A 23517-nucleotide genomic window follows, 5' to 3' on the forward strand; every position below is an offset into this window, starting at 1 on the left:
ATACTTGACAGTCTGTTGTAAAGGCTAGTCCTGGCAGCACCCCTCTCCATGGCCACTACCAACATATGGAGAACCATCTTGCTACTAACAGGAAAGAAACCTCCAGCTTATGACCCTTCATCTCAGCAACTCGCTTCCAGTGCACGGAATGTGTCAATTCAGGATAAGTAGTAGACAGATGGACACATGGTCAGGTCAGCATAGATTGTATCTTTTGTCCTCCTTGGTCACTTTCCTTTTTACATTTGTGTTTTATGTCATTTATGTATTTTATTTATACATCATACACTGGCTCTTTGTTGCTAAGTAATACCTTCCACGTTCATTGAGAAATAAACCTTACTATGTGTTTAATAATTAAAGAAATAAACAACTTGACTCTCTCTCAAGGGGCAAACACTAAGAGAGAAATATACAGTATAATGAGCATGTTTTAGGGTTATCAATGGTCAAAATTATTTTCATTCCCGGAAAAGAACACATGAACCACAAATATCTTTTAATAAAAGTAATATCTCTGTTCCAGCAAGTATTTGGTATGTGCTTCTATGTACGCGCAAAACAAATATCTTCGAAATTCATAATTCATAGAAAAGAAATGATATTGTATAAAACTATGGCTTCTTCTCACAAACTCTATTACTTTAAATAAATTGCAAAAGGTGCTACTCTGCAGCAACTAAATATACAATACAAAGGAGCAGAAGCATATAATAACCAAGAACATACCTAGAATAAAAGCTAAAATATGAATGTGTTGAAAAGCAGTAATGGTAAACGGCATAACTATTATTTTCTCTTAAAAAAATTCTTAATTCACAAGGTGTTCCCAATTAACAATGTTCTCTGTGATGTAGTTACATAAAAATTTGACTTTTTTCTGCTTGTAGCCTAAATCCAACAGGCTTATGATCAAATAATAGTTTTTTCTTTTATATTTTAAACATGCATATCAACTTGAATGCTTAAAACTAAACCATTTTAACTTCTGCTATTGTATCACCTAAATCATTATCTTCAACGTGTTTCAATTTTTTTCTATATCAGTTCTTTACTCCCATAATTATTCTGATCCGTACTATCAACATCATCATTGGTTACCCGTTGAACACTTGAGAGGCTAACGTAACTATAAATTTTGCCCCCCCGCCAAAATAATTGATTGCGCCCCCCCTAATACCTCTTACACAGTACACCACACACCATATTGCCCCTTAAACATTATGCCATATACTGTATTGCCCTTTACACATTATGCCACACACCTTAAAGCACCTTACACTATATGCCATACACTGTGATGCCACTTACACATTTTGATGGCCATCCCTTTTATTTGAGCCATTCAGTCAAATAAAAGGGATGGCCATCGATAGTTAAAATCAACACTCAGCATGCTACCATTGATAGTCATTTGCACTATCACCATTGATGGCAACCATCGATGGCAATAGCGTTGATGGTCATCCCTGTAACTAGGGGCCCCTGTGTCGTCATCCTCTCCCTTGGCCCCTGAAAGAGCCATGTCCCTTCTTTCACTTCCCCCTGCTTTTGAGTCATGCCCCTATTCCCTGTGTTAGTGAAATCCCCTCTTCCCCCTGTGTAAATCATGCCCCCTTCCCCCAGTGTGAGCCTTCTCCCCTCCTTCCACCTGTGTAAGTGATAACTCCTCCCCTTGGGTGACATACTGTTTATTTTAGATTGGTAACATCCACTTCTGCTCCAAGTCCTGCTGCTGATCTCCCACGTCCTTCATCTGCATGCAGGGACAGCTGGGCACCCTTTACCCTGCTCTGTCTCCCAGCTGGCAGGTCCTCAGTCAGGTGCAGTGCAGTTTGCAGCCTACTGAGCATGGAGTCTGGAGCACAGGGGGAAGCACAGAGCTGCTGCTGGTCAGCACTTCCCCTCTACTTGGGACTTTGCTATATAAGCAGTTGGGGGGGCAGCCGACGGCTGTCAATCACAGCAGCAGGGGACCCAGGAGAGCAGCGCTGCACTGCCTGTGCCTGCCGCATCACTGAGCCTCCTTTATTCTTCACACTCCTGCAGACCGGTGCTGTCTCCTCCAAGCTACCGCGAGGTCTGCCTCATCATTGTTACGCCACTGACAGTGGGGTCTATTAACTAAGGCTTGGAGAGAGAGCTAAAGTGGAGAGGTCAAGTACCAGTCTTTCAGCTCCTAACTGTCAAGTTACAGGCTGTGTTTGAAAAATTGGCAGTAAGGAGCTGGTTGGCTGGTACTTTATCTTTGTACATTTTATCTGTCTGGAAGGTTTTAAAAAATAGACCCCTAAGTTTTGGAGAGATTAACTACCAACCAATCAACTCCTACCATAGCTGTCATTTACAAACCCAGCCTGCAACATGGTAGTTAGGAGCTGATTGGCTGTTACATTATCTTTCTCCACTTTAATACTCTCCAATGCATAGCACATCTTCCCCAAAGACACATATACAGTAGCTTAAATATATATTTACAGTATGTGCAGGATTCAATCATGGGGTTGATATGCACAATGTTAACAATCATAATGGGGGTTATTCTAGTCCATTCTTTCTGACAAAATCCTTCTTAGATGGACAAAACCATGTGCACTGCGGGTGGGGCAGATGTAACTTGTGCAGAGAGAATTAGATTTGGGTGGGGTTTTTCTTCAAAGTGAGATCTATATTGAAGTGTAAAATCATGCAGTCAGTATTTTCCCTGCACAGAAACAAAATAACTCACCCAAATCTAATTCTCTCTGCACCTGTTACATCTGCCCCCCTGCAGTGCAAATGGTTTTGTCCATCTAAGAAGGATTTTGTCAGAAAGAGTGAACTAGAATAAACCCCATAGTTAAGCAACATAAAATGTTAGCTACTCAGGTAATATAATTATCATTCTTAAGTGCATGACAGGGACCAGTCATAATGTTGACAGCACAATATTGACAGTTATGATGTTGACAATGTTAAAATGTCAACATACAGTAAGTTGACATCTTCATAATGCCAACGTGACATCTGAAATGTAAATATGTGAAATCCTGATATGCTGCATGAGGGGAGGACTAGGTGTAGGAACAAGGGGCTGTGGGATAAGGCTGTGGAGGGGGGTTGGACACTAAATGGAAGGGATGAATAATTACTACAACTGCAAAATCGTAAGAGGACTGGATCAGAACTACTCCACATGTGACCAACGGGACACGGAAGACACTGCTGGAGATGCTGCTATCACTGTGAGCAGGTAGGTCACTGCCAGACCATCAGAGGTTGCTTATCAGCATTCTATCATGTCAACGCTGATCTGTTTCAAACTTGCTGGATATGGAGTGAGGGAGCTGTGTAAACTATTGGAGGAAGGAGCAGATAGGGATTGAGGGTGGGGTGGGGAGTTTGAGGGCTATAAAGGGTCACAACTCAAAATGAAAGTAAAAACTGTCACAGCTCCGATTGAAAGTACATTGCAGAAGCCGTCATTTTGACAGGCTTTTGACTAGTAACATGTAATTAGTTAATTTATATGTGCAGATTTAAATTTTTGATGAAATTGTATGGTTTTTTGAATATATATTTTTAAGTTAAATGTGCACTGACAGATTCTGGACATGTGGCACAAGACAGAGAAGTCAAAGTTGGGCGAGAGATAAAGTGAAGATAAAGTACCAACCAAGCAGCGCCTGTCATTTTACAGGCTGTGTTGTGGATGGTACTTTATCTCTCTCTACCTTATCTACTCTCCAAGATTTGATAAAATTGCACCTGTCTTTGTTCTCAGAAAGCAATCAAATGTTAAAACATATAATTTCACACGGAATTTGAAACCAATGGTTCAGTTTTGATTATTTTATTATATTATTTACATTTAATTACTTCACCTCTGGTTACAAGACACTATACTATTTTTTATATAAAACTCTTTGAATCCTAGAAATTTGTACAAAATATTCAAATATTAGTATACAAATGAATGATTCATTGATAGCAGGAACTCATGGCGAATACTGTAGCTAAATGGCTTTGGTATGTTTTAGGTCCTCCCTTATGCCTATATTAATGCATCTATAATAACAAAAAGAAGTTACACTTAAACAAATGTGTGTAACAATGAAAGTGATAAATCAGTATGAACAACAAAAAGGTAACAAAAATATTTGATAAATGAGATTAAAAGCAATTGTCCATTTCATTCAGAAATTAATAGATCATGTGGCAATAAAGGACATGATAAGATACCGAAATCCATTAATGTGTGTGTAGAGATGCGAAATCACATCCGTTAAAATATTTACTTGTAATTTTTGTCTACAGTAAATCTCATTAAAAAGTAATACTAGTATGTTACATGGTTTACTATATATATATATATATATATATATATATATATATATATATATATATATATATATATATACACATACATACATACATACATACACACACACACACATACACACACACACACACACACACACACACACACACACACACACAGCATTTACTAGTCTACAGCTACAGCTATGTGTATCACAAAGCATATAATTGCTAAGCATGCAGTTTACTGGGATTTCTATGTTATAACCATAGAAGGCACTAGGGGACACTGTGTCTCTTCCATACTGCAGACTTCCCATCCTACCTCCTCTCTAGTCCCTGAGGATTCTGCTTAAGCTAAGGCTGCCAATGAAGTCAAAGCCTAATGCATTTCTCTGTGGTACCACAGGCTGCATCTCTTTCAAATTACAGTGCAGGCGGACCAGACAACATTTTCTGAATTAGCATCTCCGGAACTCCTATGCTCGCACACACACACAGTACACATCTAGAGTACAGCAAGGTAGCTGTCTGCTTTACCTATGGACATTATCTGCACTTCACTTTGGATTAGGGGAAAACTCTGATTTTCTCTGAACTGTGAAGCACAGAAGCAGTTGGGAGGTAGAAGCAGGAGTTCCTGAGGAGAACCCATTTTGGACACCTGCATTCTTTTTAATTCTTTCCTATTTTTTTGTCCCTTTCTTTTGGATAGCAAATGGATGAGGGATTGCAAAACTGGTCTTGAAGAATAAGCTAAGTTTGTGGAGTTCTATGAGAAAGCAAGATGCACCCTTCCACAAATATGGAAATGTAACTGGGATCTTTGATGGATATCGATTTTAAAGAAAGACCACAGGTAGGTTCTAGCTTTTTATTCCCCCTTTCTTCTTGTAGCTGCTGACAATAAACCTTTCAACTTCTGCTCAATTTATGACAGAAATCAGTGTGTTAATCAAACACAGATGTCTGGGTAGCACAAAATCCTGGATACATAGTGGGAACGCAAGTGCAAGAAAATAATGAAAATTAGAATTCCAAAGCACATTTCTGCACACCTCTCAGTTTTTAAAACATTTTTTATTTGCAATCATCTGAAGAGCAATCTATTTCTCGTAATCAATCATTCAGACATGTTAATGATTGCAAGGGGTGAATGGAGGGGAAATCAGCATATGATTACTGCATAAAGTTTGCCTCTATGCCTTACATCTAATACTACTTTCATGCTTCAGCTGTATTCGCCTTGTTCAGGAATCAAAGCATCTGGTTAATTGTGTGAATGAATTGGGTATTTGAGGTTTCTTTCAATTACCAGGCAAAAAAAAAAAAACACAAACAAAGCATTTTATATGTGGCTTTTAAGCACATCAGCTGAATTCCTGATGTTACGGTGTATGTGGTATGCAGTTCAGGTACTTTGATGTCCTGTATATTGCATGTACAATTCTCAGTATAGTAATGTATTATGCCTCTGGCTCTTATCTGCTGTATTATATTAAAATGCTTTTCACATTTTCCTGGGCGCAGTCTAGCAAAAGTGCTTATCCAATTAAAAAGAAATGCTTGTGGTATAGAAACCATATTAATTATACAGATTCATCTTTCCTTGCTTTGAAGTCATAGTATAGTATATAAACATTGCACACCCAGATATCAGACACATACAGAAAACTGAGTGGGTGTAAACATTATATATATATATATATATATATATATATATATATATATATATATATATATATATATATATATATATATATAGATAGATAGATAGATAGATAGATAGATAGATAGATATAGGTATGGAGTATACATTTTATTTTGATGTACTTGGTGAGTATTGAACATTAGGAGAATAGGAAGTGTAAATATTAGCCATCATTTTATGCAAACTATCTGGAGATAATACATAGTGCTATTTTACAGTTTTTTTTATTTATAAACCTGTATGAAAAATGAGGGATTTCTATTTGACATTTTCAAGAGACCCTTCTAACCCTCATCATTATACTTTAGCATTTACATTGTATATAACTAAGACATGTGCATGCAGGTACCCATGCATGTACTATATGTGGTGACCTTATGGAAAACTCAGAACATGTACTGTAAAAGATGCAGTAACCTGTAATATTTGTAAATCACAGAAACCAAAGGTTGTATGCTGGACATTACTTACGAAATCTTGATTTGGGGGCAACAATGTATATTTTCGAAAAAACTTTCAGTAGCAAAACTTTATTTATAAAGTTAATCAAATGCACTTAAATTATATGTTAACCCACTATTGTGAAAGTTTGCTCAGTGTAATATTTGTGTAAATGTAAGCATCATTTTTGTATACCTACTGTAAGAAAAATATTCTGATTTAAACTTTTACTGGTTATGTATAAAATGATGGGATATGGAGTTCCGCTGCTTTTTATTTGAATGAGATTTTCTAGACAAAAAATGATTCTAAGGTTAGTTTTGCCATTATTATTCCTGTAAAAAGAAGTGTAATGCAGGCCTCTGTACCCGAGGAAACTGAACCTTTTGTCGTTATCTTTTAGCCAGGCCAAGATTTGCACAATGCCAATGGAAATCGTGGAGCTTTACAAAAAAGGGAATGACAAATTAATTCTAGCCCAGAACATCTCTTAGTACAATGCATTGATGACTTTCTTATTATAATTGTTGATTAGGTTTTTGTTGGCCTAAACTAGATTTTGCCATTTATCACAGTGCATTTGGTTAAGCGAGCAAAGCAATGCTAAGCTGTTCTCGCCTTCAGGGTCTGATAATGAGAAGTTCCTTAATAGCTGCAGGGCATTTCCAGCCAGAAGAGGAATACATCAGGTAAAAGAAATCTACTCAGCTTTGTAGTACACTCTGTAACTGATAAGTTTCGGAAGCATAACGTATTTTAAGTGGATTTTTTATCTAATGAAACTGTAGTACAGTACAATATTCTCCGGGAACATGGAATATATGATGTCGTTTAGGCGCCTTGGTGCCTTTGCACCTGCAGTTCGGAGGAACTCAACAGTGAAAATGATATGTTGACAGCAAATCTAACATTGTCATTAATGTTGCAGATGTCCTGGGATAATATTATGTTTTCGTGATCTTCCACATGTCCCTAATTACATATTGTCCAACTGCACATTAAAAATCCTCTTTTCTGCATAATAGCTATATTTTCCATTCATTATTATTCATTAAGCTTTAGAAGGGGATATTTTTTTTTTTTTTTCAAAACTGAGTGTTTAACCCTTTGAGTGCCAAGCGAATTTGCCAAAATAGGTGTGAAAATTGGCAAGCAAACATTTGTATTCATCACAATGACTTGTAATGTGTACCTTATATAGGAAATATAATCTTTTTTACGTAACATCTTTTATTTGAATTTATATAACAAATGGGAGCGACGCTGACATGTTTTAGCGGACATTTTGAACATCTCCCCCAGAGATGTTGGCGCTGGAAGGGTTTAGTAAACATGGGTTGATGGGTTTTGTAGTGCTCCGAGGTCTGCGAGACAGTATTGCAAGTATCCTGCAAGGATAGAAAGGTTTAACAGCATACTGTTTTGGAATGTATTTACTAATGTTGGCAAGTACTGTATGTATTGTGCATGAATGTGACCTTATTACACAAAGTGACACTTCTCATAAGCAGCTTATCTCACCTGAGTAACTCTCCACCTTGCATTCCAGCCCAGTGCATAATTAGCTTAATTGCAGAAGGAACAGCTCCTGTTATGGCAATGCTTATTTGCATATAGTGTTTAAATAAAACTTTCCTTCGTTCTCATTGAGATTTAGAGAATACATTTAATTCTGGTGTGATCTGCTGAACCTAAGTGGAGTGAAAACTGACTTGCTAAAGTTTAATTCTTGCGAATAACACTTTTTCTTTAATTAAAAGGGAATACAAATTAAATTAAATGAACACGCATTTGTGGGGGGTACTTTTATTTCAAATCACTAATTCTTAAGTGTTTCCAGATAATAACAATGCCAATGTTATCACAGAACTTGTACATTGACTTCTGCTGTGATTTCTGAGCAGACCTGGTCACATAATATATTTACAATTATGTGCCATTAGTAGATAGTACATTAATGCGATATTCCGTGACAGATGCAGTATCAAATGGCTTTTCTGATAGCTGTAAACCTGTTTTAATTATCCACTATCAGAATCCCCTACTAGCCACTGGTGGGCGAGCTGCATCTGTAGCAGCTGTGGGGAGAATGAGCTGTTCAGGTGCTGAAATCAGGAATTCCCTGCCTCTACTGTACATTATACAGCAAGAACAGGAGTGACCTTGAAAAGTGATAGCACAAAGTGCAGGTGTAATAAGGATTTCAACAGCTGTCTTATATGACAAGCACATGTTAAAGGCAAAACGAGGTTGTCTAGGCAAAGGAAGGAGAAGTGGAAGAGGAATTAAATATACAGTAGTTTAGGATTGCACAGTACTAAACCCAATTCTCTTAGTACCAATAATAACCAATTATTTGGTTTGCACAGGGGCGTCCCTGGGCCATTTATAAAAAAATAAAGTCACATAATAAGATGTATATACTATAGCGGAGTGTGTTATTAATAGCATAGTACAGTAGTTTTATTATTTATAGTATAGAAGTACTACACAGAAACATAGATTGTGACATAAGAACATAAGCACCACTAGGCCTATCTAGTCATACATGTACACTTACACACTAGGGTTCATCTTTTGTTGAAAGCTAATTAACCTACCAGTATATTTTCGTATTGTGGTAAGAAATCGAAGTACCCTGAGGAAACCCACTCAATTACAGGGATAATATACAAACTCCACACACTTCAGGCCATGACCTCAGAGCTGTGAGGAAGTAATGCTCGCCATTACACCACCCATACTGTGTAGATGTGGTAATATACTGTAATTGTTTTTACTTTATCATTTCATACAGTGATAGAGTACTGTTTATTTCCAATCTACCCAGGCTTTATTTGCTGCTGTCCCCTTTGCAGCCTCATGTACATGCAGTACATGCAGAAGTATTGCCTATAACAATCAGTTTTTAGCTGGATAGCAGTGATCTGATTGTTAGCTATGATAAATGTAACCAGTGGCAGTTTTTACCTATGGGTTGCCGGACTGCAGCCAACCCCCCCACGTAAAATCCACCATTGTGTGAAACCAGATGCACTCTGTGAGACTGCACTGGCTTCACTGTGACTGGCAGTGACTGCCTAATGGATATCCGACCTGCCAGTCACCCAGGGCAGCCCATAAAAATGGGTTCTGCGCATGCAAAGTACTGAGGACGATGATCGGGACAAGCAGGTGGCGGCAGTGGGGACTAACAGGGACCAACAGCGGTGGCAGCAGAGAGGGGGGGGCATCGCGGTAAGAGCCACCACTGAATGTAATCCAATAGGTTTTATCATTTTTAGAGCACATAATAATAGCCAATCTTATTTTTATGATGATACAATGAGTGGCAGGGCATTATTGCATTACTGCACATTAAATATTGAGACAAGCAGCCATTCCTTGCAAATATCCCTTACCCAAATTATTCTGAAAACCATACTTTCCAGAATGTACTATTTTTTTTCTTTTTTGCAAAAAAAAAAAACCTACTAGGGACATCTGTAACTGGCACACTGGGGACATGATATGCAATTCGCACTATGAGGGACATGATATGTAACTGGCACTAAATGTATGCAAGAAAATGAATGCCGGCAATCAAATTCAGTACTTGAGATAGTACACACACATTTTTTAAAACAAAAAAATATATATATTTGTGTGCATTTCATGTGTTTGATGTATTTATACAACATAAATGCCTCAAGATACCTCAAGATACCTCATTGAAATATAAAAATATTCTGAAATATGAAATAATCCGTTATCCAAAATACTTCTGGTCCCCAGCATTGTGGATTAGGGATACTCAAACTGTATATACTTTTTATGTGCAAAAATTGCATCTTGATCCATTTTACTAATCACCTGAATAAAAAAATGAAATGCTTAATTTTGAAAGAATGAGGCCACTGTAAATACAATATAATATTATTATTATTATTATTATTATTATTATTATTATGTCGCAGTGCTATCTATGGGCTGAAAAGTGTTTATACATTTGTTATAATACATGAAGAATACATTTAAGTAAAAAAAAAGTTAACTATACAAATCTGATTCCTTCCATTTAACACGGTATTTTAGATTCAGCATCTGTAAATAATGGGCTTTCATCATAAATGATTGAAGTTGTTTATAAAGTAAATGGAATACCAAATATAATAAAATGCAATTAAACCCCACCTTGAAAGCAAATTTACTCATCACATTCCTTTTTCCATTTGGAAGAGGACTACAATTCAAATGAAAGTAAGGACATGTTGATGGTTGTTTATTCTAACTGCCTCCTAAATTATTTACAAATGAGCTAGTACTGCTGCTTTGAAGCTGGTAAGGATGGCCATGTTGGCTAAATTAATGATCAGCCGTAAATGCAGAAGTCAGAACTGAACGTAAATAACAGAATGAAACGAGGATGTTTTTACGCTTATGTATAAGGACTCAAAGGCCCAGAGCAATCAGGGGTAATGCCATGCATGCGTTAGCTGTTTTCTGTTAGCAAAGCTTTGCTGAGATGGAAATAGGATGTTGTCATGAAATAAACAAGAGTAAACAAATGATATAAGTGCTAGTATATATTTTTTACAGATACTGTAAACAAGTGATGATCATTGGCATTGGTATAATATCGTTAGCACAGTGGATGACTCATGCATTGAGTCGTCCACTGAATGGCGAAATGGCTTAGGTCGACACATGAAATAGGTTGACATGCCTAAGGTCGACAAGGTTGAAGGTCGATACAAACATTTGTTCGACAATGTCAACAGTCAAAAGGTCGACATGGGTTTTTCACTTTGAGCCGATATGTGCCGACAGGTGTTATTTCATGCCCTACCATCTACTAGGGCAAGCGAGCGCAGTGAGCCATGCGAAGGGAAGCGGTACCCTTTGATGGTGTCCATATCGACCATGTCGACATTCGGTAGAAAAAGTGATATTCCCATGTTGACCTTTTAACCAACAACCTAGCCATTGTTGACCTAATGCTTGCTTCGACCTTCCAACCATGTCGACCTTAGGCATGTCCACCTATATCATTTGTCAACCTAAGCCATCTCAACCTTCATTGGTTGATCCAATGCATGTTGACATAATATTGGCATATTGGCCGACCCAAAGACCCATAACCATGGCATCACTAAGGGGGTATGGGTGTATGGGTCACACCTGGGTGTCACCCTCCTAATGGTGACAACAAAGTGCCAACTCTTTCTTATTGAGAGGTGCGAGTGCTGCACTCTAACATTATTCAGTGCAGTACCCAGAGACAGCAGCGCAGTGCAGCCTGATGACTGACGCTCATCTCTGCAGCCCATCTCTGGTAATGCTTGGCACCCCACCCATCTCTCACTAAAGTAATGCAAACTGGTTATTCACCATTTTCGGGTGCTTGAGCCTTTATCACACTGGGTACTTTTCTTTGCACCAGATGTCACTGGCCCCAGTGATGGCCCTGGTAATGGTCATGTATTTGACCACAATTTTATTAAAATATCAAAGAATACTGATCATTATACAGTAATCCAGATCTCTGACTCTCAGTGGCCTAAACTTTATTACCCTCTGTCCCCTACTCTAACATACTTATTATCCAGTTTGGATTGATCATTAGATTTACGTGATTGTTCATGGAACGTTGGCCTAATTTTGGACCCTATGTTCCATCAGGAAAATATGTTCAAAATGAGTTAGTAATCCAAAGAGCTACAGATGGAGTACGGGCCATCCTTGCTGGTTGATCGCCAGAACGTCCCCGCTGGCGACCCGCCAGCAGCCTCGCCAACGAACATACTGAGACGCGCGTGCGTCTCACGCGCACGCGCGTCTCAGTCTCCGTCGCCAGCGCAACAGAAACCCTGTCCGTCTCCGCCTCAGGGAGACGGACAGGGTTAGGGGGGGTTGGGGGGGGGGGGGGTGCGGGCAGGCGGCGGGGACCCGGGGGAATGGATGGAAGCACCGTCGGAAGGGGACGCGTGTGCCTCTCGTGCGCGCGCGTCCCTTTCTCGCCATCGATATGGCGCTGGCGGGGGATGGCGTCGCCAGCGCCATCCCCTGCAAGGATGGCCCGTACTCCATGTATGCAAGTCAGAATGTTAGTAAAAATGTGTACTAGTTAAACCATACATAGTGACTTTGTTTCTCTCTGGGAGAAGCACAAAGAGGAAATGCAACTGCCCACTTTAGGGCTGGGCTCTTAAGCCTAGCTCCTGCCATGACAAAATGACAAAAATCATAGGTAGTGGTGAGGATATGGGAGATCCACCCACTCTTCCCTAGAAAGTATGTGAGATGCAGGAGATCCACCCACTCTTCCATGAGTCTGGTGGACTACCTAAAAATCAGAAGATTACAGCACCTTCCGGTTAAGTACATAAATATAGGAAAATCTCTATACTAGAATTAGTGTTGTGTGTATTTTAAGCTGATTGAATTCATACATTTAAGCCTAAAATGTATAATAAAACATTTTTTTGTGTACCATTGAACAGGAATTTATTGAGAGCCATGCAAAATAGCTATGTTACTTTAAACTATTTCTAAATGTTTAAATATTTATAAGTATGTAAACAGAAGCAAAAGTAATAAGGCATTATTAATACAGATATGGTGGTGCTGGGCCATACAAATGAAATGCTCACATTAGGTTCTATAAAGAAGGCAACTACTGCCATAATGTAACAATATGTAAATGGTCACCTGCGGTCCATATACAGTACTTCATTATAGTCCCATGGGACTGCAAACATAGCATTTATAAGAATACAAATTGTGTGCTTTTGTGTGCAGGTATGGTGCAGATACATACACACACATATATATATATATATATATATCTATATATATATAGATATATATCTATATATATATAGATATATATCTATATATCTATATATATATATATATATATATATATATATAGATAGATAGATAGATAGATAGATAGATAGATAGATAGATAGCGATACTGTACATTAGTGTATATGCACTCTTATGAGCATTACCCTTTGTTTCCTGTCTGCCCTTGTACAGTAATGTACAAACCAGAAGAAACAGTGCTCCAAAACAATTATATGACAAGTGATTGATTAAGAATTAAACAATTTAATAACAAACGTAAACATAACTCAAAGGAGAGTAAAAAAAAGGTCAAAGCTCGGGACCCTTCTGGGGGATGTGTGGGAATATAAACCTGGATTGGTGAATAAGCTTCCCAATTGATGGAGTCCAGTTTGATGAGTTCACTTGGTGTCGTTGGAGGTCTGTGGTCCTAGATAGGGGACTGTGTGGCATTCAGTGAGTCCTCACTAGTAGACGGCTAATGTCCAAGATAGTGGGTGCTCCAGATGGGAAGAAAGAAGGCAGATGTCCAGAATAATATGAAGGCGAGTGTCCCAATGGTTTGTAGATGGGTCCCAAGGTTCACACCGATGCATTTCGTTACCTCTAGGGGTAACTTTATCAGGTGACTTGTTGGAGCTCAATCCTGGGTATAAATACCCTATTCAATTAGTGAGAAAATTCCTTGTTTATTATGTATGCTGTACATTGATACACTTGACAATAAAGTGATTCTGATTCAGAATCTGATTCTTAGAACAAAATCAATTCACTTGTCAGACATAAACATTGTGAAAAACTCAGAGACAGACCAAATGAAATAAGCATAATTATCTAATACTGTATATAAATAAGAAAATAGATAACCAAATAATGACCTCTGTGTAGGCACTGGGGTGCTAAGCACATATAAACATACATGGGGACATGTATGTAATATACACAGTGCCGCTGCTGATCCCGGATATGCTGCCGGCACATTTATTACATACATCTTCACATGTATGTGTATACATGCATGGTACATCACTGTTACTGTGTCATTCATGTCCAGATCAGTACTAGCAATGTGCCAGTTCTATGTCAGTAACAAGCTCCCATTATGTGTGCTGCCAGTATCCCGCTGATAATAGCCTTGATGATGCAGCTCTTTAAAGGCACAGAAATAACTGCCTCCAGCAGGCTGATCACACTCCTATGTTCTTTGTCCCAGGCCAGGCATACATGCATAGCTGCTGCCCCTGTCTGGTCCCTCTGCCATGGCATGCAGTCGCCTGCAGCTTTCATCCCTAGGGGTGTGAGGTGACAAGGGATCGAGACCAGGCTCCAGTTCAGTGGTGTGGCTCAGGCTGGAAGCAGCCTTCAAGATGGCTACTGACACTCACAGAGCTGACTGGAACTCCCCTGTGGGTGGGAGCCTAGTCAAACCGCTGTATGCCACTATTAATTGTTTGCATGTAGGGGGCTGGATAAAGCTGGGCTTTGGCTGATTGGGTGACCCAATGCAATAAGCATTGCCATCCTATGTGTTGCCCACATTATGTATGTAGGGAAGGCTTGTTTCCCAGTACCTTGCACATTGGATCACTGTTGTTGAAGCAAGGAGTCAGGGGTGGGCCCCCTCTCCATCAGTACCCATGACTCCAGTCCTGGAAGTCCCTGCTGATTGCAGGGTCACGGCTAGTTCCTATCTTCTGAATGCATCAGATGACCGATGGAACATACCATGTTGCAGTAGGCAGCAAGGTCGATGGAACAATTTCTTCATCCACACCACCATCTATTCCTTCTAGTAATGGGGGGCAAGTGAAGCAGAGTAAGCCACTGGGACTGAAGCATGATGAGCGAAGTGTGGCAAGCAAAGCGGGCACGCAATGGTATACTTTGTGTGTCCTCTTACTTACTTTCATGCTTCCCCTGCCATTTCGGCTCAGATGGTATGTCCCGTCAGCCGGAACATTCACTCAAGAAGTTATATAACCAACCCTGATGGCAGCCCTGGATCATCGATACACACAGCAGCAGCTGCTTGATCCCTGGGTATGGCATCCAGCACATATATTATATCACATGTATGTTTATATGTGCTGATCCACTCCCCCAAACAATGTGGGGTCAGAACTGCAGCCCAGGGGTAACAGCTGCCACTGTCCCTTTCTGTATTTTTTCCCACATTTCTCATGTTGTCGAGTAATGCCATAGCTTACAAATAAATGGCTATAATAGTAACTATTATTAATATCATTATTTATATACAGTAGTTCTAATTCTGAGGTGATATATATATATATATATATATATATATATATATATATATATATATATATATATATTACATGTGTCTAATGTTTGCAAATGTTCACAGTCCATACTCTCTTTGTGAAGCAGACAGTAGGTGTCCCAGTACAGGAGTAAATTGAGGAAATAGGAGACGTTAGGTAAATCAGTCGAGGGTCTCTAGAGTGTACCTAACGTTTTCTGCCTATTTGTATGGTCTGGTCTATTATAGATTTTTCCTAGGCTCTTCCTGTGAATTACAGATCACTTAATGATAACCAAGTTCCTAAGCAGAATATGGTTTCCCATTCATCACAGCTTAATACATATTAGAAAGCAATTTTAAGATCATACCACAAATAAAATGAGACACAGCTGTGTACTCTTCCAGCTGATGTTACCTGTGTAATAGTCTCACACTGGTGCAGCTGTGAATTTACTGTTTGTCATTGTTTCAGTGCATGTAGATTTCTTTCACATTTAGCACCGTATGTTGGTATGCAATTTACATGTCTTTGCATTTGTCAAAAAATGATGCATAGAGTGCGACAAATTCAATTATATGCACATAAATATGACACAAGCCTTATTTAAACGTAATGAAATTCACACTTCAATATTAAGATTAATTGTTGACTGACAGAACATTGTTTAGAAGTATTCTTGCTGGATTACATATTATGCTGAATTGTTCTACTGTACAATGGAGAAGAGAAACATTGTAATAACTGCCCAACAAAATGAGGCCCACTTAGACCTAGATTTATATAGTACTGTACTATAATGTATATAAACATGTAGTCTGAACTCTTGTAATAAAAATATAAAAATAAATTAGTGTTAAATCTCTAAATTCCACAAAACAGCAGTCCCCCAACACAGTGATATACTACGCAGTCTACAATTAATACATTATTGGCCATATTGCCTCCTGTATGGTGTACTGGTGTTTCCATGCACAACCAATGCACCAGAATCATATACCGTGACAGGGTCATCATGGATTTATGACCATTCAATAGCTGCACTGGACCATCCCATTCCCTTTACATGCTGCACAGAGAATTCTTTGTAGCAGCTTACACAACATACCTCCACAATTCCGGAGCAGATCTATTATTATTATTATTATTATTATTATTTTATAAGGCACCACAAGTGTTTTGCAACGCCGTACAAAGGAACAGTACAGGGAGACAAAACTTAACAATACAGTAAATAAATAACAAAAATAGAGTACAAGTAAAATGAATGCTATAACTCAATACACATTACAGCTTAAATGCAACTAATGAGGACTTGATCAATGTGCTACTAGGGGCTGGTGGCCAAAGATGGAGATGAGTATGTGGACGAAGATGATCGCTGAGTGTTTGAGTACGGGAGAGCTTGGAGTGAAATGTGAAGAAAAGAGGGAAGAGGGCCCTGCTCTGAAGAGTTTACAATCTAGAAGGAAGGGGGACTGACAGATTACATAAGGCACAAGCAGGTGGGTGGAGGCTTGATATCAGGATGCAAGCAGGCAGAGATGGTCTAGGCGTGTGGCAGGGGCCAGAGGACAAGCCTCAAGACTAAATACATCCCGCCCTAACAGCAGCATATACCTGCCTCACCAACAAACATACATTTCTGACAAAAATATCAAATGTCAATTATTTTATTATCTTACAGCCTTATCCAGTTAATTGTTAATTAATAGAAATTAAGCAAACTAAACAGCTTATTCTCTAAACCTGGGCTGGGCAACACCGGCCCTCCAGATGTTAGTGAACTACACATCCCAGGATGCTTTGCATTAGTTTTGCTATGTGGCCATGCTGAAACTGATGCAAGGCATGCTGGGATGTGTAGTTCACTAACATCTGGAGGGCCAGTGCTCTAAACTATGTTTTTCAACCATTCTGTATGTTTCACTCTGACAAAGGGGCGTGCCTGCCCCGAAAAATTGGTTTTTGGTCACCTATTTGGAAAGTCTATCCTGCTCCCCTTGAAGAAGTCCATATCTGGATGAAACGCGTCGGGTCCCTCCATAAAACTTCTGGGCTATTGGGCTATTTAAGCCGCTGGACTTACACTTTGTCCCTCCATACTCCTTTCCGAAGCACTCCAATTGGGCTAGAATTTATACTGCTAAGAAAGCTAAGTACACTCAAGCAATTTTACCACAGAAAAGACTCTCATTGGGATAGACCATATTTTAATATACTCCCCCTGATTTGTTCCCTTTTCCCCCTCCCCCACCCCCCCACTTATTTATTTATATATTGTATTTTACCATTTTATATGTATATTTGTTTCTTATATACGCCTATTGAACTGCTTACTATTATTGTATATTGTATATGCTATACCCAGTCATACTGGAATATATTTGATACACTCTATCAATACTAGGCGCCTGTTTTCTCTCCCCCCATCCTTTCCAAAAAATACCTACCCGATTGACCAAGTCGAGTACTAGAGAATTGGGCTGCCATCTGACAGAGTATAAAGGGTCATATATATCCCCAAAACTCTAACACATAAACTGCCCCAGGTATTTATTATTTACACTATACACACACATTGGTGGACATGTGCGCCCGTGTCCTAGAGCTATTTTGTACTCATATACATTCTCTAGTCAGAACTTATATTTTGTATGACAATGTGTTTACTATTTGCTTTTAGCTATTTCAGTCTGAGAAACAGTGTTCTTTAATAAAGAAAATGACAGAAACCTTGACACATCTGTGAAAAAAAATCTCTTATGAACCACAATTGAAAAAAAAAATACTTATCAAACTGATAATATTTTAACCCTCACTGATCTAGCATTGAATGCAACTGTATTATTTACTATACTTCAAGCTATTGCCTATTTCAGACAAAGGCTGTGGAACATTTTCAATTAGTTAGCTAGCAGTAAAGTGGCCAGGCACAGACAGACACATGTGCTATGAGCCTTATTCTGGTTGACTCTGTAAACTGCATGGATCGCAGCTTACAGAGTGCCCACTGCAGATGCCACCCTACCGAATACATGCCCCTCACATGCAGATGCAGCAGGAGAAATCATTCGATGGTCACAGATTATCAAATGATTTCTCCGTCTTCGCAAATAGAGGTCAGTGGAGACTTACTTTTATTTGCGGCCTCAGGGAGGAAGACCGGGTGGGATTCTGACATCATGTTACGTCAGTCACCCACCCCCAACACACTGCGTCCCGCCTGCACACCCTTGTGAATGCCCAGCATTTTCATGGGGAAGCCTATGAAACGCTGGGTGTTTCCATGGGCGACACCCAACCCTGCCACTGCATGCCCCTGGCCCATCCCGATCCCTTCCAACGGCTTGGCGGTTATGCAAGTCACCGAATCCATTGCAAAGAGGACCTGCACATGTGCATAAAAACCAAAGACCATGCACATGCTCAGTCCCCCAACCATCAGAACAAGGCCAAATTTGGCTCTAACCGAATGAATCAGAATAACCCCTTATGTGTTGGTCAAGTGCATGAGATGACCTCGTATACAGCCAGATGCAATCATTTTCCTATTGCATTTAGAGTGTCCGATTGCTCCAGTAGATATTTATTTATGGTACGGATGGTGTAATGGTTAGCATTACTGCCTCACAGCACTGAGGTCATGGGTTCGATTCCCACCATGGCCCTACCTGTGCGGAGTTTGTATATTCTCCCCGTACTTGCGTGGGTTTCCTCCGAGAACTCCGGTTGCCTCCCACAATCAAAATTTATACTGGTAGGCTAATTACAGTAACTCCCAACAAATTAACCCTAGAATGCCTTTGTGTGCATGTACAACTGTACATGTGGTAGGGAATATAGATTGAAAGCTCCACTGGGGCAGGAACTGGTGTGAATGATCAAATATTCTTTGTAAAGTGCTGCGGAATATGTGTGCACTATATAAGAAACTGTTAATAAATAAATACATTTCCAAACCAGCAGTTGATTAATATAGATGGTATTTTGGTGTCCATACATGCTGAAATTTACAATCAAATTTGTCTAACATGGAATAATTGGGCATTAAAATCATTGTGTGTCCTTTATTTTCCTATGTATGGTGAAACATCAGCCAGTTTTGTTATTGGGTGTTGTTTTTATACAGGGGGGAAAAACAAAGTACGTATAAAAATGGGGGCATACAATTAGCGAAATAACGCCTGGTTAGCATCACTGCTTCACAGTACTGAGGTCATGGGTTCGATTACCACCATAACTGCATGGAGTTTGCAAATTCGCCTTATATTTTCATGGGCTTTTTCCATGCTTTCCCGCCATTAAAACTATATTGGTTGGTTAATTGGCTCCCACCAAAAATTAAACCTAGTGTGTATTTGTACAGGGAATATGGTTTGTAAGCTCTTATGGGTAGGGGACTGATGTGAATGGTCAAATATTTTCTGTAATACTGTTATTTTTAGGAAATAAAAATGCATAAGAAGGAAAGATGTAAAAGTTTGAATAGCATCAGTGAGATTGCAGAAATTGTATAAATAATTGAAGACTGGTGGAAACTGATCTGTCAAAAAATTCCATAGTCTTGTTCCCAGAAATCACAAGTGACTAACAGAAGTGGTCAGGTGCAGATATTGCAACACATCAGAGCATTTTATTTCTAGTTGAGGATTGGGATGTCTGAATAGATGATGAGAGAAATGTCAAAAAGGAAGAGATTGTATTGGCTGGAGAAGAGAACTAAAGAGTATATAAGAGTTTGAGCTGCATTTTAAGAAATAAATTGTCATATTTATCAATATAAAGATAAAGAAAACGACCGTGAGAGACATTGGAATTGAATAGAGAGCAGACGACAAGTGTAATAACATTGCAACAAGTTTATGAATTGAAGTAAATAGAAATATGTTGGGCTGTGAGGAATATTTGGCAGATTTGGGTGGAGCACAGACAAAGTACTGGAGACCAAATCATCTATTTAGTCCATAAAGAGAAAAATGTGCAGTAAGTAAATGAGGCAGAAAGTTACAGGGCCTTTTCGGACTCCCAGCAGAAAGTGCAAGTGAAAAAGTGGATGTCACAGTGGTAGAGTCACCGAAAAAGAAGCTGGTAAGTAGGAAACAGTAAAGAACACTGTCTTGAAGGCCAGTAGGTTTAGGGATGTGCAGGTGGTCAACAGTACTGAAAGTGACAGGAAGGGTGATGTAGAAATAGAATAGCAGGTACTTGCTTTTGAGGGAAAAGGAACGGAGTGGGGATTGTGCAGAGTAGAAGAATGCCATTCATTAAATATGGTGCAGTTGATTTGCTTGGTAAGTTAAAGGGCATTATTTGATTAAATGAATTTGTAGTTAAGGTAGATGGAATTGGAGTGAAGTTTCCATCAGTGGTGTTTAGCGATCACATTAAACTGAATGGGAAATTATCTTTTCTCGTTACACGGTGTACACAATGTACAGATTGAGCCGCTCTTATTAGAGTGGCTCCTGGCGATTCTATCAACAATCACTTTCTCCCACCAGAGCACACAATGGGGCATCATCAGGCAAGAGATGCATGTGCGCCCCCTTCTCCTGGAAGGCCTGCAGCCGTCACCCACTCCCTGTCCATCTCCCTGCTCTGCCCCCGCTCCCTGCCCATTTCCCTGAAGTGGAGACAGGCAGGGAAGCACCCGGTCCCTACTCCCCACCAACCTTGCTGATGGGGATGCACAAGCAGCTTGCGTGTTCCCCATCTGCCCGCCAGCCTGCACCAGCTAGGGGGATCTGGCAATCAGGCAGTTTGACTGGCGACAGCTCCATCTGTAGATGATTTATTCCTTGTGTTATAATGGTGAATTTTTAGTGCTAGCAAAAAAAGCCCTAAGTGTGGTGACAAATGATGTTCATTTCTACTCTAGAGAAGCAAGAACATAGAGATACATTGTGATGTTTTTTATTATTTATTTATTTACTGTATACCAAGGTAAACTCAAGTTGTTCACATAGATCTGGCTGCATTTACGGGTAACATGTAGATGTAAAGTTAATGTTTACTACAAATATGGCAACTTTTGTAATGTTTGCTTGATGTCACACACATATATTTAGGTGTAAACAACTGAAAATTAACACATACATAAATTTGCTTAAAGAGATATTTACAGTGCATCACTTTAACCTTTATGGCAGTCTATTGAAGTTAAATTGCTCATCATCAACTTAAAATGTTTGATTGGCCTTCCACCATGTCTCCCAAGGAGAATCCTAGACAGACGTACTCCCCGGTTTATAGGGTTTGCAATTCTTGCAATAAATTTGCACTTTATTGACCTTGGATTACAGAGGACTGAGAGTTCCATTTTGGAAGGCATTGGCAAGGTTCATTGATGATTCAACCGAGGAGTGCCAGCCAGACGCTTTGGACTAAATAAATAAATATATATATATATATATATATATACATATACATATACATATACATACACATACACACACACACACACACACACACACACACACACACACCAGCTCTTTAGTGCTATATAACAATTACATTAGCATGCCCTTAGTCTTACTTGCTGTACTTTCACACCCATTCCCTTTCCCATTCCAACCCCTGAAGAATAATCAGTGACACATACAGATGGAGCCGGCTTTAACTCCTCTGTGGCGTGCGCCGGCGATAGGGACTGGGATGCGTGTGCGTCTCCTGTGCACGCGTGTCCCAGTATCTTCCTGCCCATCTCCGCTTCAGTGAGACGCTGCCCAGTTCGGGGGGGGGGGGGGGTCGGGGCGACGAGGGGGACCGGTGGTGACGGCGGGGGAGGCGGCGGCTCCATCTGTATCTATGGCACATGATAAACATTTTTAATGTGCTTGCACACAGAGGCATAAGTTCATCCCTGCCGCCCAGATGCAAGGTGGAGATTGATGCCCTAACCACACTGTTAAAGAAAAATGGGAAAACAAATATGGTGTATGTGTGTCTCAGCATTCACCGATGCTTCACATCTTAGAGTACAGCAGCAGCTGGTGAACCATTGCTTGATGCAGCGCAGTGTGAGTGGTACAGGTGTTGCTGTACAGTACATGCAGGTGCCCCTACAGGGCTTGGAACCTGGAGACTGTTGCCTCCATTGTCTCTGAGTTACACACTTGCTTGCACAGTCTGAAAATGCCAAAAATGGCTTAAATATAAGGTCAAATAAATCTAGAAATGTAATGAATGTGATGGTAAAATTATTTACAAATAAATACTTTTAAGATCATATTCTTCTTTGACTCTTTCAGATGTTATTATGCAAAGTTCAAACAAACAAGAAATGAAAGGTGAGATCAGCAGTACCAATATTTTTTTTATTTTGAATAGAGACTGTATAGAGAGCTATAACAGAGGGTGTTATGCACTAAGGTGACTGCTAGCTCCCAATCCTACGTTTTCATATCTTGTCATGAATGGCAATAGATTTGCACTTACTATTATTTATTCTGCGAAAAATCACATCTCAGCACTGTCATGCTGTGTAAGGTAAGCAAACGTTCATTCTCTAATGCAGGATGCTTATGAAAAATTAATATTGTAAGCCAGCAGAGGAGGAGAAAGTATTGTAGATTGGCAGTATAGTGTATGACTCACTAGGGTATTTCCACATCTCTTATACTATATATAAGGCTTTGTTCAGTGCTTTCAAACGGCCTACAGGCATGCATCATATCTTAGTCTTCATGTTTTTATTGAGGTTTTATAATAGATGGACAACTACACAATTACAAACCGTGAAAATACGCACACCTTTATTTGGTTGTTTACGCTATTACTATCTATCTCCTGTGTATGTAAAGGTTAAGCTGCGAAGCATAGTAACATACAGTATGGAGATGGGCTGTCATTGACAAGTCAGAACTCTAAGGACATGGCCATAGTTGGTTCATTTTGATTTTAGGCCCCCTACATCCTTATCTGTAGATAAATAGCATGCTATGCAGATTGTGAATGATATGGCAGTGGGCC

At 39.4% G+C, this 23517-nt stretch overlaps 1 protein-coding gene across 4 annotated transcripts in view; it reads left to right on the top strand.

The window, feature by feature from the left end:
• The first annotated feature begins 4676 nt into the window (after nucleotides 1-4676).
• TAFA3 (TAFA chemokine like family member 3) overlaps nucleotides 4677-23517 on the top strand; it is a 353000-nt gene continuing 334159 nt past the window's right edge. For 2 of the 4 annotated variants that reach the window (XR_014470354.1, XR_014470355.1), the window contains exon 1: nucleotides 4677-5158. The gene's annotated coding sequence lies outside the window, so the exon portion shown is untranslated. The remainder of the gene's footprint in view (nucleotides 5159-23517) is intronic. The other 2 variants (XR_014470356.1, XM_083172779.1) reach the window with 2 other exon arrangements.

Source organism: Crinia signifera, chromosome 2, assembly GCF_055691185.1.
Source record: "Crinia signifera chromosome 2, ASM5569118v1, whole genome shotgun sequence".
Taxonomy (NCBI): domain Eukaryota; kingdom Metazoa; phylum Chordata; class Amphibia; order Anura; family Myobatrachidae; genus Crinia; species Crinia signifera.